Source organism: Crinia signifera, chromosome 3 (genome assembly GCF_055691185.1).
Source record: "Crinia signifera chromosome 3, ASM5569118v1, whole genome shotgun sequence".
NCBI classification, from domain to species: domain Eukaryota; kingdom Metazoa; phylum Chordata; class Amphibia; order Anura; family Myobatrachidae; genus Crinia; species Crinia signifera.
In genome coordinates, this window is record NC_139219.1 from 260,789,621 (window position 1) to 260,803,384 (window position 13,764).

Below are 13,764 nucleotides of genomic sequence, written 5' to 3' on the forward strand. Positions count from 1 at the left end.
CCTAATGCCATAAATAAAGTTGTCAGGCTCGTGGAGGAACTGATAAATACTGGGGAGGCAGGTGACAGTTTTAAACAGTTCCTGAGCAGACTTGTTGGACGGCAGAGCAGGACCCAGCCATTACTGCTACCTCACAGAGGGGAGTGAGACTTACCAGAGTGCTGTCAGCGTCTCCTCCCTCTCAGCAGTTACCAGGAAGCGTCAGCAGCAGATCCAGAGCGCATTCCTGAAAGAGCATCTCAGAAAACAGGCTACGTCATCACAGGGGCAGCACCAGGCAGAGTCAGGAAGAAGGCCTACAATACAGAAGAGAGAGGAGTGGTGAGCGAGCTCAGCCCCCAGGAACTCCATATATGGCCAGTGTAGGCTGTACCAAGCAAATTGACAGCAGCGCACATAATATACTTTCTTTGAGCTTACAGCAGAGAGTGAGACAGAGACAGTAGCAGCAGCTATACACTTACAGCTGACAGGGAAGTTACAGTCAAAACAAATCCAACACAGTTGAGAGACATCAAATCCCCTGCATTGAGGAGAGTCTACAGCTATCTTAAAGCACTGACATATCTCAGATATAGATTACAAATATCTTATTTATAAAGGCATTGAGAAGCTTTTATTATTACACTCTGTGAGAGAGATAGAAAGTGAATGGAAAAGACTGCATTCATCATTAGCAGCTAGTTTTCTGCAGTTCTACAGCTAAAGCTTCTAACAGTCACATCCTGCATATTGCTCACTGGAAAGACGCTCCCAGAGCCATCACATATAGCGTATATTTAAAAGTAGTGAAGTGAAACATTTCCAAAATTCCAGTAAAACATTTCCAAAACTCCAGTAAAACATTTCTTAAACTGCTATCATAAAGTGGAATTGAAAGGTCGCTATGGATATGTGACCTGTAATGAAACTACATCCCTTTATCACACACGCACAAACACAGAAGGTAGCAGACTAGCTTTCAAAGCTTTTGCTTTGAGCGGGCTTACTAGTTGAATAAATAACCTTCAATTATTGCTCTTAAAGAACTTGAGCGATGGACTTATAGAAGTATTATTGTGCTATAACTAAGATCAGGGCTATATTTGTGGCGGAACGGTCCGGAACGCCGTTCCTGAAGATCAGTTGAAAAATGACCTCACCAGGAACGGCGTTCCGGAAGTTCAACGCCGGGCGCAGGCACATAGATTATCTCCAATCTCTGTTTCCGCGGCGGCAAGGAAGATCATCCCTGCCGCCGCCCGCCCGCTTCGTGCTGTTCTGTGTCCTGACTGCTGCGCTGCCCGGCCGTGGCTCATACAATATCGGCTGTGTGAGTCACGGCCGGGCACCGCAGCAGTGAGGACTCAGGACACACTCCCTCCATGGTCCATCTTGGTCTCCGTCCCGCTGCACAGAGGCGCCCTGCTCGTCCGTCCGCTCGGTCCTCCCCGCTGTGCCCGGCATCAGTACCTTGGACGGTCCGCCCCGCTCCCTGCTGTACCTGGCTTGAGTGGCGGAACTCTGTGAGACAACGGAGCACTTTGCTCTCTCACACTTCCAGCTGGTTAGGGAGCAAGTATCTGCGGGCTCCCCCCCTCCCCCATAGGGTTTTGCGGTGGCCGTGGCTTTGTGAGGTGGGAGTCGGGAGATGGTACAGCAAGCAGGAGCCGGAGTGCACACTGCTACCCCCCCCCCCCCCCTCATCCACTGCTCACCCCGCGGGCACAGGCCGCCCTCACCATCCACGGAGCCTGGAGGAGCTGCATGCAGGAGGAAGTGCTGCGCACCATGGTGATCCTCAAACTGCGGGAGCAGGTAAGAGAGAGGAGGGCAGCCCCGGTTACCCGCTGTACTGTCACCCTGGGCCCTGCAGCCTGCACCCAGCCTGCACTGTCACCCTGCTGTCCCCCCTTCTGCACTGCCGCCACCTGCGTGTCCGTGTGTCAGACGCCTGTCACTGACCACATGTGGGTCTACATATATGTCTCCTGTCACATACTGACCACACTAGTGTGTATGTGTGTTTGTGCCTTTCACTTACTGAATATGTACTCTATAAGTGTATATACATACGTCACATCTGCCACATATTGTCCATATGTGTCTACTTATGTATGTTTTATGTGTCTGTGTGTAACATCCATACACATGATCCTTCTCTCACCAGTGGCGGAGTATCAAGCCGCCGGGCACTAAGCCCTGAAAGGGCACTTTGCTCTGTCACAGTTCCAGCACCCTTTATCCCTCCGGGCTACATTGATGAACTTACGCCTGGCATTACAGTGTGGGGCATATGTATAATGGGCATCACGGTGTGTGGCATATGTATAATGCGAATCTCTGTGTGTGGCATATGTATAATAAGCGTGCCGGAGTGAGGAATTATGTTTTTCTTTTTTTAATGTAATGTTCCGCCCCTTTTGTAGCTCCTCCCACATCACCGCCCATTTTCTGCCCCCGCCCACAGTTCCTGAACCTATTTTCCTACAAAAATAGCACTGACTAAGATCAATCAGCATCCTTCCAATAGTCAAAAACATTAATATAACAGCCAGTCTCTGCTCTGCATGAATGGGTGTCTGAAAATACTGTAGGTGTCACCGTCTGTGAGTTTTCTGACCACTTGGAGAAGCTCCTGGAAGGTAGAGTTTTCATCTATATGCAGAAAGTTCATGAAGTCATCAGGAGTATTCTTCTAGTTCTCTCGAAGTGTTGTCACCATAGCAACAATACAGCAAGCACAAACTTTTTTCCGGTTTAAACTCAAGCTGGACGAGTGTACTCAACTGTACAGAAATGGTGATCCTTTTATAACTCTTTCTGTTTGTATTTGATATTCAATACAGTCCTTTCCAATCACTATGCCAATTATGTTTACATTTGACTGCAGTATGAGCAGACATGTATAGAACGTGTACTTTAGGGCAGGGTTGTCTACCCTCCCGAAATGGCTGGGAGACTCCTGAAAATCAGTCCCCCACATTGCTGCCAGTCTCCCAGGACCTGCCCTCGGCGGAGGTCTGTGGGACCAAATGTCACGGACTGCGTCATTGTAGCACCTCCCACCACTGTGTAATGCCTGTAATACTGGCATTGCACTGCAGGGGCGTGGCCATAATGACTCTATCATGCTGGCCACGGCCCAAACACATAATTTCCCTCATAGCTGCGGCCCACCCCTTTTGTGTCATGCTGGCTGCTGCGCCACAGGCTTCAAGGAGCTGGTTACCCTCTCCCAGAGAATGCAGGCACAAAGTAGGCAATCCTGCTGTGGGGGTATAAGAGCCTACTAGCTTTATGCCCTTATTCTGGTTCAATCAAAAAGGCAAATTCCTCCTCAAATGGACAAAACAATGTGCACTGCAGGTGGGGCAGATGTTACTTGTGCAGAGATAATTAGATTTGGGTGGGGTTTTTTTTCAAAGTGAGATCTAGATTGCAGTATAAAAATAAAGCAACCAATATTTTCCCTGCACAGAAACAAAACAACCCATCCAATCTAAATCTCTCTGCACATGTTACATCTGCCCCCCCCCCCTCCTTTGCAGTGCATATGGTTTTGTCCATTTGAGAAGGAGTTTGTCTTTGCGAGTGAACCAGAATAAGGGCCTTAGTCTAGGTAGCATAATAAAGAGCTGATTTTTCAGATAGCATTTAAAAATGTGAAATCTGTAGGAGAGTCGGATCAGACATGGTAGAGAATACTGTAAATTGGCAGCTCTAGTCTCAAGAGGTCTTCTAGTTCTTTGTTTTACAAGAAGTTTGTGTTTGATGCTGTCATTATTGCACACCAAAAATGATTCTTGTTTGATAAATACTGTACCGATGTATGTATGTGGCAGTTTGTGATCCTTTACTGCATATAACAAGTCTTATCAGAAGTAGGTATCTGTTTTGCAGTCTTGAGTGAAATAAAAACTACAGTAGTTGTGCTGGCCTTACTTGCTCTCTTGCAGTGAATAGGGTAGGGGGAGGCTAGATGACAGATTTATTCCAACTTCTTGGATGCATGTTGGCAGATATCTCTAGCCTACAATGAACTTTAAAGAAATGCTTATTTTTCCACTAAAAGGCAGCAAAAGTTTTTTTAGCATTTTCAATTCAATTTTTGGATTGATACAAGCTGGATCTTACTCAAGTGGCAATCCAGCAGTACCAGAAGCACAATATAAGGATAAGCACCATTAAAAGAAAGTGTATTACCATGTTATTAGCTTTTATCAAGTCAGTGTGCACTTCCAGTGTAGGGTAGAGCTCATCTAATTAAATATGGATAAGACCATGGTTTTCCGGGACAGTCTCTGTATGCATCATTGAACAATGAAAGGCTCTGCCTGCACCAGAGAGACAGTCTGCTTTTAAATCCATGACCAGATAAGTACTGGACAACTTTCATAGACTGATTTCTATTCTAAGCTAAGACAGTGCACATCATATTAGATCATCTGCTCAGTTCGTAACAATAGAGGCACTCAGAGACTCAACTAATTCCAAATGTTTTTATCCAATTATAAAGTGCATGACATCCAACGTTTCGGGGTAACAACACCCCTTTATCAAGGTGCAGAATTCTGCACCTTGAAAAAGGGCTGTTGTTACCTTGAACCAGTGTCTCTTCCAATTATAGATTTTGATAAATAAACAATCTTTTTCTATAGATCTGGGAATACTGGGGCAGATGTATTAGGCTTTAACAAGAGATAAATGCTAGGGTGATAAGGAGAGATAAACGTCCAGCCAATCACCTGCTAACTGCCATGGTACAGCCTGTATTTGAAAAAAGTCAGTAAGGAACTGATTGGCTGGAGGTTTATCTCTCCTTATCACCTTTGCATTTATCTCTTGTTAAGGCTTAATACATCTGCCCCACTGTTTGAAACTGTTGGTGTTTAGCAGTGTAACTAATATTACATGTATTCCCATTTCCCACACACAGCTGTTGGGAGAAGCGCAGCTTAAAAGGAACATACTGTTAATAAACAACTTAAAAACTGGAAGTAACCTTAAAAATAAAAGGCAACAATATCAAACAGAATAACATAGAGTAGCCTCGGTCCAGGTCACATTGTCAAATGTGATTTACTGAAGACTAGATCGGAATCCTGCACTAAATCACAGTCAGATTTGATTAAAGTGTTACTACGAACTACATTTGTTCCACATACTGTATGTCCTGTTCCTTTGCTTCTGATTTGCTGTAGTGGGCGAGAGTAGCCTATTTTTGGATTTGTCATAGTGCTGTGATCCTATGCCATTTGGTCCCACTATCACGCTTTTGATAAAAGCAAGTCATTAGAAGTGTCCCAGAGAACACCCTTGTCATTACTACTCTTTATATGGGCACTAGCCATCCCCAACTCAATCAGATTTCATATTGGACTAAAGAGGCCCACATGCGTAGCGATTTGAGGACATTTTCTAAGCCATCTAAACAGATGGCTTAGAAAATGCCCCTACATTAAAATTGCTCCATGTGTAGGGTCCATGCGATAGCGATTCGCTGCTCTGTACATCACTATCGCATGGCGATTAAAATCCAGCATGATGGATAAATCTATAATCGCCCGTCAGAGCCAATGATCTCAACAGAGAACAATGGCACTAACAGATCACTCAGCGGCACATCGCTGTGTGCTATGCGATCTTGCCGAGCGTTCTCTTCGATCTACCATTGCTCAGAATGCTCAGCACATATCCCCATGTGTAGGCCCCATTAGCTTCCAGAACCAGATCCATATAGATAAAATTAAATTTGCCCAAATTGTAGTCTGTCATTTCTCTAGGCAAATATTGCACAGCTGTAACCAAACATGAGGTAAGTATGGGTCTATATAAGGTAGCTAGCAAAGTGGCAGCAGAACTGGGGGCCAATGTTCAACATAAGCACTAAAAGTCCGGCAGACCCAACTCGGTAACTTGTAGAAGGGTTAAAACCATACATATCTATCTAAATTTCTCAATAAGAAACATTAGGCAAAACATTTTGATGCTGTAGGGTACCATGATTCAAAAAAGTTTGGGAACCACTGCTTTATTTGGAAAAAAACTGCAAGTAATATAAAGTACATGTACATAGTTCCATGTTGGAAGAACTCAAAATATAATGTACATTGCAGATAAACATAAAATTGTCGCAGAATAACACATTCCACTAAATTACATGTATGCAGTGCTATAAAAAAAAAAAAAAAACCCAAATGGGAACAAAGCACATAAGGCATTATTCTGCTTGGTGCGGTCTGTTCCGCCTTCTTTCGGAGGGCGCTTTTTAGCTATCTGCGCATGCAACGCAATGCACATGTGCAACGTAGTGTTTGCGCACTCGTTCTCACCAATACCGTCTAGAAATGTGCACTGAACTCCCTCGGGATATATGGGTGTAACATGGGCGTCATGTGGGCGTACACAAGGGCGTGGTTTCAAAGTGGGCAAAACTGGGCGTACACATGGGAGTGCACGAACATTTGTAGGCGTGCATTCGGACAGGACACCGAGTGTAAGCGAACCAACACGGCAGAAATCTGCGGAGTCCATAAGCAAGTTTCAGTTTTCGGAGAGCACTGGTTCATGCGCTAGGCATTCGGATCGCCCAATTAGTACGCCCGCACCTTAAGCACAATACAATCCACTCCTCTAGTCATTAGTGATTAATTACACTCTTTTCACAGGTTCAATTGGAAGCGGTCACGAGATGGGTGTGTGGAATCAGTCGTGACTGGAGTGGTCAGATGGTGGATTTGATGGTGTTGTGCGGATCTCAGGAAGAGAGGCGTGACCAGCAGGAGATGGGTTAACACGAACAAGTTTATTGAATGAACTCATACAACGGATAATATAACCAGGTTCAATAATTCTTTGAGATGGCAGTCCTTTGCAAAATAAACAAGAATACATGCAGGAAATTCTGAGAGGACAAGGTAATGGTCAGGATTTGAGTTTAAAGAAACAGAAGGATACCTGAAGATTGGACGATTGGATGATTGAGAATTGGATGACTGAAGATTGTATGGTTGGATGACTGAAGATTGGATAGTTGGATGACTGAAGATTGGATGGTTGGATGACTGGATGATTTGCTGACAGCTGCTGGGATCAAGATATAGCTGGACCAGAGTTGGTGAACTGTAAGCACTGTAGAGCTGACCGGAGAATAACCAGAGACTGGACCAGAGTTGGAGGATTGCAGTGTAGCAACTGATGAGGGTCTGGATATAGCTGAATGGCAGGATTACTGGAAGCTTCACAGCAGAGATGTAGCACACAATAGCTGGATGCAGGTCAGGAACCGGTACTTGTGAGTTATCCGGGCTGCCGATTTTTTCATCGCGCCCGAAATCGGGGGCATCGCGTCGGTCGTGGCCGTTATAAGGAGCCGCGACGCGATGCCCACGATTTCCCATAGACAGTAATGTTAAAAGACGCGATGGACCCGATTTCCGACACGATTTCCCATAGACAGTAATGTTAAAAGACGCGATGGACCCGATTTCCCATAGACAGCAATGTTAAAATAAAATTACAATGTGAAATTGGCCAATATGTTTTTAAAATAAATGTTTCATGGCCCCCCACCACCGTTAACGCCACCCCGCTATTGACGCCAACCCGAAGCGTGGCGAGCGCAGCGAGCCCGCGAGGGGCGGCGGTACGCGTCCTCCGACCTTTTCATGCCCTACTATCCAGTAGGGCGTGGAGTGAGAATAGAATAGTGTGGCGAGCGCAGCGAGCCACCGAGCCCGAAGCGTGGCGAGCGCAGCGAGCCCCGCGAGGGGACGCGGACACCTGTGAAGCCCGCAAGGACACGCGGATACCTGTGAAGGTGTCCGCGTGCGCTCGCCACGCTTCGGGCTCGGTGGCTCGCTGCGCTCGCCACACTATTCTATTCTCACTCCACGCCCTAGTGGATAGTAGGGCATGAAAAGGTCGGAGGACGCGTACCGCCGCCCCTCGCGGGCTCGCTGCGCTCGCCACGCTTCGGGTTGGCGTCAATAGCGGGGTGGCGTTAACGGTGGTGGGGGGCCATGAAACATTTATTTTAAAAACATATTGCCCAATTTCACATTGTAATTTTATTTTAACATTGCTGTCTATGGGAAATCGGGTCCATCGCGTCTTTTAACATTACTGTCTATGGGAAATCGTGGGCATCGCGTCGCGGCCCCTTATAACGGCCACGACCGACGCGATGCCCCCGATATCGTGTCTTTTAACATTACTGTCTATGGGAAATCGGGGGCATCGCGTCGCGGCCCCTTATAACGGCCACGACCGACGCGATGCCCCCGATTTGGAGCTAAATCGTGGGCATCGCGTCGGTCGGGTGTCCTTAAGTTAACCAAACTTAAGGACAAAATCGGCAGCCCGGATAACTCACAAGTACCCAGGAACCTGTGGAGTACCTGGTATCAGGCAGGGCCGGTGCAAGGCACCGGAGCGCCCCAGGCAAGTCGGGGTGGGGTCGCCCCGGTGCCGGGGGTGGTACCTGAGGGAAAAACTTGCTGCCCCGGCATCCCTGCAGTGCAGGAGCAGTCAGGGGTGTCCGTGTACCTGCGGCACCGTCATGTGTATAAAGCTGCCTGCGGCCGGCGGGGTCCCTGCAGTGAATAGAAAATAATTAGCGCTTCCCGCGCCGCCGCGTGCATAGCGCTAGTTATTTTCTATTCACTGCAGGGACCCCGCCAGCCGCAGCCAGCTTTATACACATGACGGCGCCGCAGGTACCCCTGCCGCACGGACACCCCTGACCGCTCCTGCAAGTTTTTTTACACAGTTCGCTGGGGGTGAGGGGCGAATTGCCGCCCCCCAGGTGCCGGCGCCCTAGGCAAATGCCTAGAGCTGCCTAGTGGTGGCACCGGCCCTGGTATCAGGACGTGGTAGTGACTTTGCTGAGAGCAACCTCTTAGTCCAGGAGCTGAATATTTAAACCCCTTGCCTTGCATGGAATAATCAGTGCATAAGAGGAGAGCTAGCATGACTTCACCAAACAGGGAGCCAAGGAGTTAATGGCTGACCAGGAGTCTCTGGGCTAGCTAGGGTTCTCACAGGTGTGCAGTTAGCAGCACACAGACTTTCATTGAATGTATGGCAGCAGAAGTGCAGGCTGGAATATCCTGAGAATGCAGCAACTGGAGAGAACATGCTGAACAAATATGCAGAAATAACTAGGTATGTGACAGAAGCATTGCTGCCTAAATGGCCCATTACAAAATAATAGAATATATGCTGCAAACACGACTGGATTTTTGCTATCTGACCCACATTTACACGACAAGCAATGGACATAACTCTGTTAACCATAGATAAATGCACATCTCACTATTACATTAATCGGAAACAGCACACATGTGGAGGTGGTAAAAATTATTTATTAAATAATAACAATTTATAACATAGTTTAACCATGTTACTTGTCACATGGTAAATAATAAAGGGTAAATAATAATAAGGGTAAATAATAAAGAGTGTGTATAAAATTTTACACATAGCCACAGCAGAATCATTAGGAACACATCAGGTGGCTTCACAAGAAATGTATAGGCACAACACTTCGAGACCAGCAGCCAGTAATGGAACCAGAAAGAGGGCAACAGGGGAACAAAGCAAAATATTCCAACCGAAGGCACCACAAATGTGGGTACCCTTTGCACGGGATTGGATTGCACAGGTGATGCTGACACACACAGCAAAAGAAAAGATTTGGGACGACATAAGGGCGGAGATTAATGCGGATACTACTTTATTTTCGTGGACGTTTGGCCCTGGTAGGGGCCTGGCCACGTGCAGTAGCTCTTCGGCCACAGCCACGTTGTGCTGGTGGGTTGGGGGGAGCAGCAGGGAGTGCTGATGGTGGAATTGCAGCAGAAGCGACGGATAATAGGGCCCTATTGGTGGCGATTAGCTCCGCCACAAGCTCATTATGGCGTAGGAGGAGGTCATTTTGGTGCACCAGCAGGTCATTTTGCCGAACAGCTTGATCAGCAATGACCTGCTGGCTGCCAGCTATTGCCTGCTGGCTCCCAGCTATTGCCTGCTATGTGCCGACAATAGCTTGCATGACCTCCTCGGTCCTACTCAGCCGCTCTGCTGCTGACTCTCCCTGTTGCCGAATGGTATTAAGCAGCTGCGTCCACCCTTCAACATCCGGTGTGGCTGGTGGGGGCTGCTGCACCTATGGCATGGATGCCACTGTCTCCTCCTCAAGAAGATCACTACCGCACGTTGGAGATGGGTCTGAAATAGAACACATTCCTTGAAACTTATCAAAAAGTAGTTATGTCATGCTAACAAATTACCTTCTAGTTCAGCCACAAATACATCCACTAGGGCCTCACTATCCATGTTGCTCACCACCGGATCTCCTCTACAGCGACGCAATCAACGGCCAACTGCTCCAGGGAGGTGAGCTTCAGTTTTAATGGCATGGGTCCAGCCCCAGTGGTGTGGCAGTGTTCCCAACGTGCGGTCATTTTCTTCTTTAAGTTGCATTTAAAATCATGCCACCTGCAACCAAAGAATAAAAATGATTACATCTCACACCTGAAGTTTGTAATAGCATGCATTGTTATATGCTACTGATTTCTTAGGATGCTTCATTCAACATAACTTACATTAGTTCAAAACTAAAACTAATCACCTTGAACATGGCCATTGAGCATATTGATATACATTCACAGTCGCCATTTAATATATATTGAATATGTGACATGGCAATAATGTGGGTTGTGCATAGCAACGTGAGCTGTCATTTACCTTTGTATAAACACATTACCTGTATTGCAATACTTATATATTGTGGTTCATTCAATTGTACACTGAAACAGGTTACACACAATAACTAAGGACAATAGAAATATCAGACACATGTCAGAATGTGAAAATTTAGACATATCACCTTATTTTTTTTTAAATTACTGCTTTAATTAGGACAAGTAGGGATGGTGTAATGGTTATCATTACTGGCTCAGCGCAGTGAGGGCATGGCTTCAATACCCTGCATGGCCCTACCTGTGCGGAGTTCGTATATTTGTAATAATTACATAAAACCACTAATAGGTAAACAATGTAGGGCCTTACAGTCTCAGAGCAATGTGTGTGCTAGCACATGTACTTGTGTATTTGTAATAAGTACGCCTAACGGTGTTGTACACACTAGAACTTTTTTTAACACGATCTTGTTCACGTATTTGTGGAGCAACCGCATTAATCTCCGCAGTGATGTCGTCCCAAATCTTCTCCTTCATTGTGGGTGTCAACCTCTTGTGTGTCAACTCATTCCAATCCCGTGCGCGGGGTACCAGTATTTGTAGTTCCTCCGGTTGGAATGGTTTGTTCTTTGTTGTTGTTTGCTCTGTTGTCCTCTTCCGGCCACGCTTACCAGTTGCTGATCTCAAAGTGCTGGCTGGGCTACTCTCTTGGGATGCCACCTGCTGTGTTCCCAATGATTCTTCTGAGGTAGAAGATGGCCCTGCAGAAGATGGGCCTGCAGACCCCACTTGCTGGTCACCTCTCAGGGACACATTGGGCATCCTATGGACATTGGAGGTAATGGACTCCAGCCGAGCCATGATGAGGTCATGCTCAGTACCATTGTCAAACTCAGACCCAGACATGTTCTCCTTATGGCAGCACACCTATATATACCCATGTCCCTAATTTGCTTACATCACCCCCACGCAGCGTTCTGTACTGCTACGTATCATGCGGCAGCGTACCGTACGGCAGCGTATAACGCTATGCTTTCGCGGCGCAAACGCCACACCCCTCCCCCAGAAAAAAAATAGCAATAAAACCAGGGGCGAAATGTAATAACCAAATAGCACCTTTTAAAAATCGAGTTTTTTGCAGTGAATTCGCATATGTAATGAGATGCGAATTTGCGGAAAAAAGTGCGATTTCGGGCGATTTTTAAGTCCTGAAAATGTGCGATTTTCAGTCATGAAAATCGGCACATTTTCAGTACTGTGCGGTGTGTTGAAAAAAAAAATATAAAAAAAAATAACGGCGTGCGGTCCCCCTCCTAAGCATAACCAGCCCCAGGCTCAAGGCCCAGCGCTGGTTCCCAAAATACGGGGGACAAAATGACTAGGGGTCCGCCGTATTTTAAGAACCAGCACCAGACCCAACCAGCCAGCAGGGTAATGCCACAGCCGGGGGACACTTATTATATAAGGTCCCGCGGCCAAAGCATAATCCCCGTGGCTGGTCAGCATGGGTAGGGGTCCTGGGGAAGTGGGGACCCCCCCAATGAAGGGGTCCCCCCCCTCCAGGACTTACCAGCCCATGCTGAAAGTCCGGGGCTGTCCCCGATGCCCCTGGGCGGTGGGCATCGGGCTGATGAAAAGTGTAAAAAAAAAAAGAATAAAAACTATTGTCTTATACTGTAGAACTATGAGTCCCAGCAAGCCTACCCCGCATGCTGTGACTTGGAGAACCACAAGTCCCAGCATGCGGGGCATTAAAGGGCCCGCTGGCACTTGTAGTTCCACAGTACAAAAAATAGTTAAATAAAACACACTGACACCCAGAAAAATAAAAGTTTAATACATCCACAGCCCACACATACTGATACTTACCTACCTTGAGCCCGTAGGTCGGTCCCTGGATCCTGGGTCCGGGGCTCCTGGGTTAAAGAGTCCGGTTCCGGGGCCTTGGTCCTGGTTCCGGGGCTGGTCCAGGGTCCTGGGCTCCAGGGCTGATGTCTCCGGGGTCCAGGATCCGAAGTAATCCAAAAGGGGTACCTGAGGAAGGAAATCCTACTCACCTGGTCCCCGGCGACGACCCCGACATCTTCTCCGGCAGACGCGCTGCTCCCGGCTGGTACCCGCTCACGGACTGGAGAGGCGCAGAGATGTTTCATCTTCTCCTCATGTGAGTTTTTACGCTATAAACACATAATTGCCAGTGAATGCATTCATTTTCACATTAAGAACTAATATAAGTAAATGAGGTTAAGTGGGTGTCAATGAGGTTAAGTGGGTGTCAATGAGGTTAAGTGGGTGTCAATGAGGTATAAATGGCATATACTATATGTGTGATACTTCCTCATTGACATGCAGTCATGTGGATATAATATGTACTTGTATATGAATATTGAATTTTATGAATAAACTAATGTCCCTTAATTGTCACTCATCCATTGCTCTATTGTATCTTATTTTCACAGCACGGGAAAGAGCAAGACAGGCCCGTGAGGAGGAGACCCACTCGCACTCCAGTACCCACTCCAACTCCCCTACCCAATCCCACGACCCTTCCCCTACTCACGACCCTACCCAAACCCACGAGCCTTCCCCTACACACTTCCAAACCTCCAGATTTACCCTCTCTTCACCACCCAGCTACACTGCGGAGACAGAAGGCACCCTCCCACCAGCCAACTACCCTCCACCCACCAACCTGGTGGAAGAAATGGGTGCAGAGGTTGTGGAAAGTGGTACGTATACATAATGCCTCATTAGTTATTTATTTATGTACAGTTTCTTATGTAGCACAGCAGATTCCGTTGTGCTTTACAATAGTAAACAGTGATAAAACAAAGTGGGTAACAACAGACAGACTTGGGGGTTAGAGGGCCCTGCTGCAACCTTACAATCTATAGCCTCATGTACTTGATTAGTGGTTTGTGTTACAGATGGGGCCGGTTTTATCTTTGCTGGGGGGGACCCGAGGAGGCTGCGGGGGGTGCGGTCGCCCGGTGTGGGCACCCGGCGACCGAGGGCAGCACCGTCGGAAGGGGACGCGCGCGCCCCTCGTGCGCGTGCGTCCCCTTCCGGCATATAGATG

At 47.2% G+C, this 13,764-nt stretch overlaps 1 protein-coding gene and 1 long non-coding RNA gene across 5 annotated transcripts in view; one reads left to right on the forward strand and one right to left on the reverse strand.

The window, feature by feature from the left end:
- RHBDD1 (rhomboid domain containing 1) overlaps nt 1-295 on the reverse strand; it is an 83,299-nt gene extending 83,004 nt beyond the window's left edge. For all 4 annotated transcript variants that reach the window (XM_083177971.1, XM_083177970.1, XM_083177969.1 and 1 more), the window contains exon 1: nt 155-295. The gene's annotated coding sequence lies outside the window, so the exon portion shown is untranslated. The remainder of the gene's footprint in view (nt 1-154) is intronic.
- On the forward strand, nt 40-13,365 carry LOC146064460 (uncharacterized). The gene is made up of 3 exons (XR_014471811.1): nt 40-321; nt 6,651-6,899; nt 13,145-13,365. It is a non-coding gene; the product is annotated as an uncharacterized LOC146064460 (long non-coding RNA).
- Nucleotides 13,366-13,764: the final 399 nt, after the last annotated feature.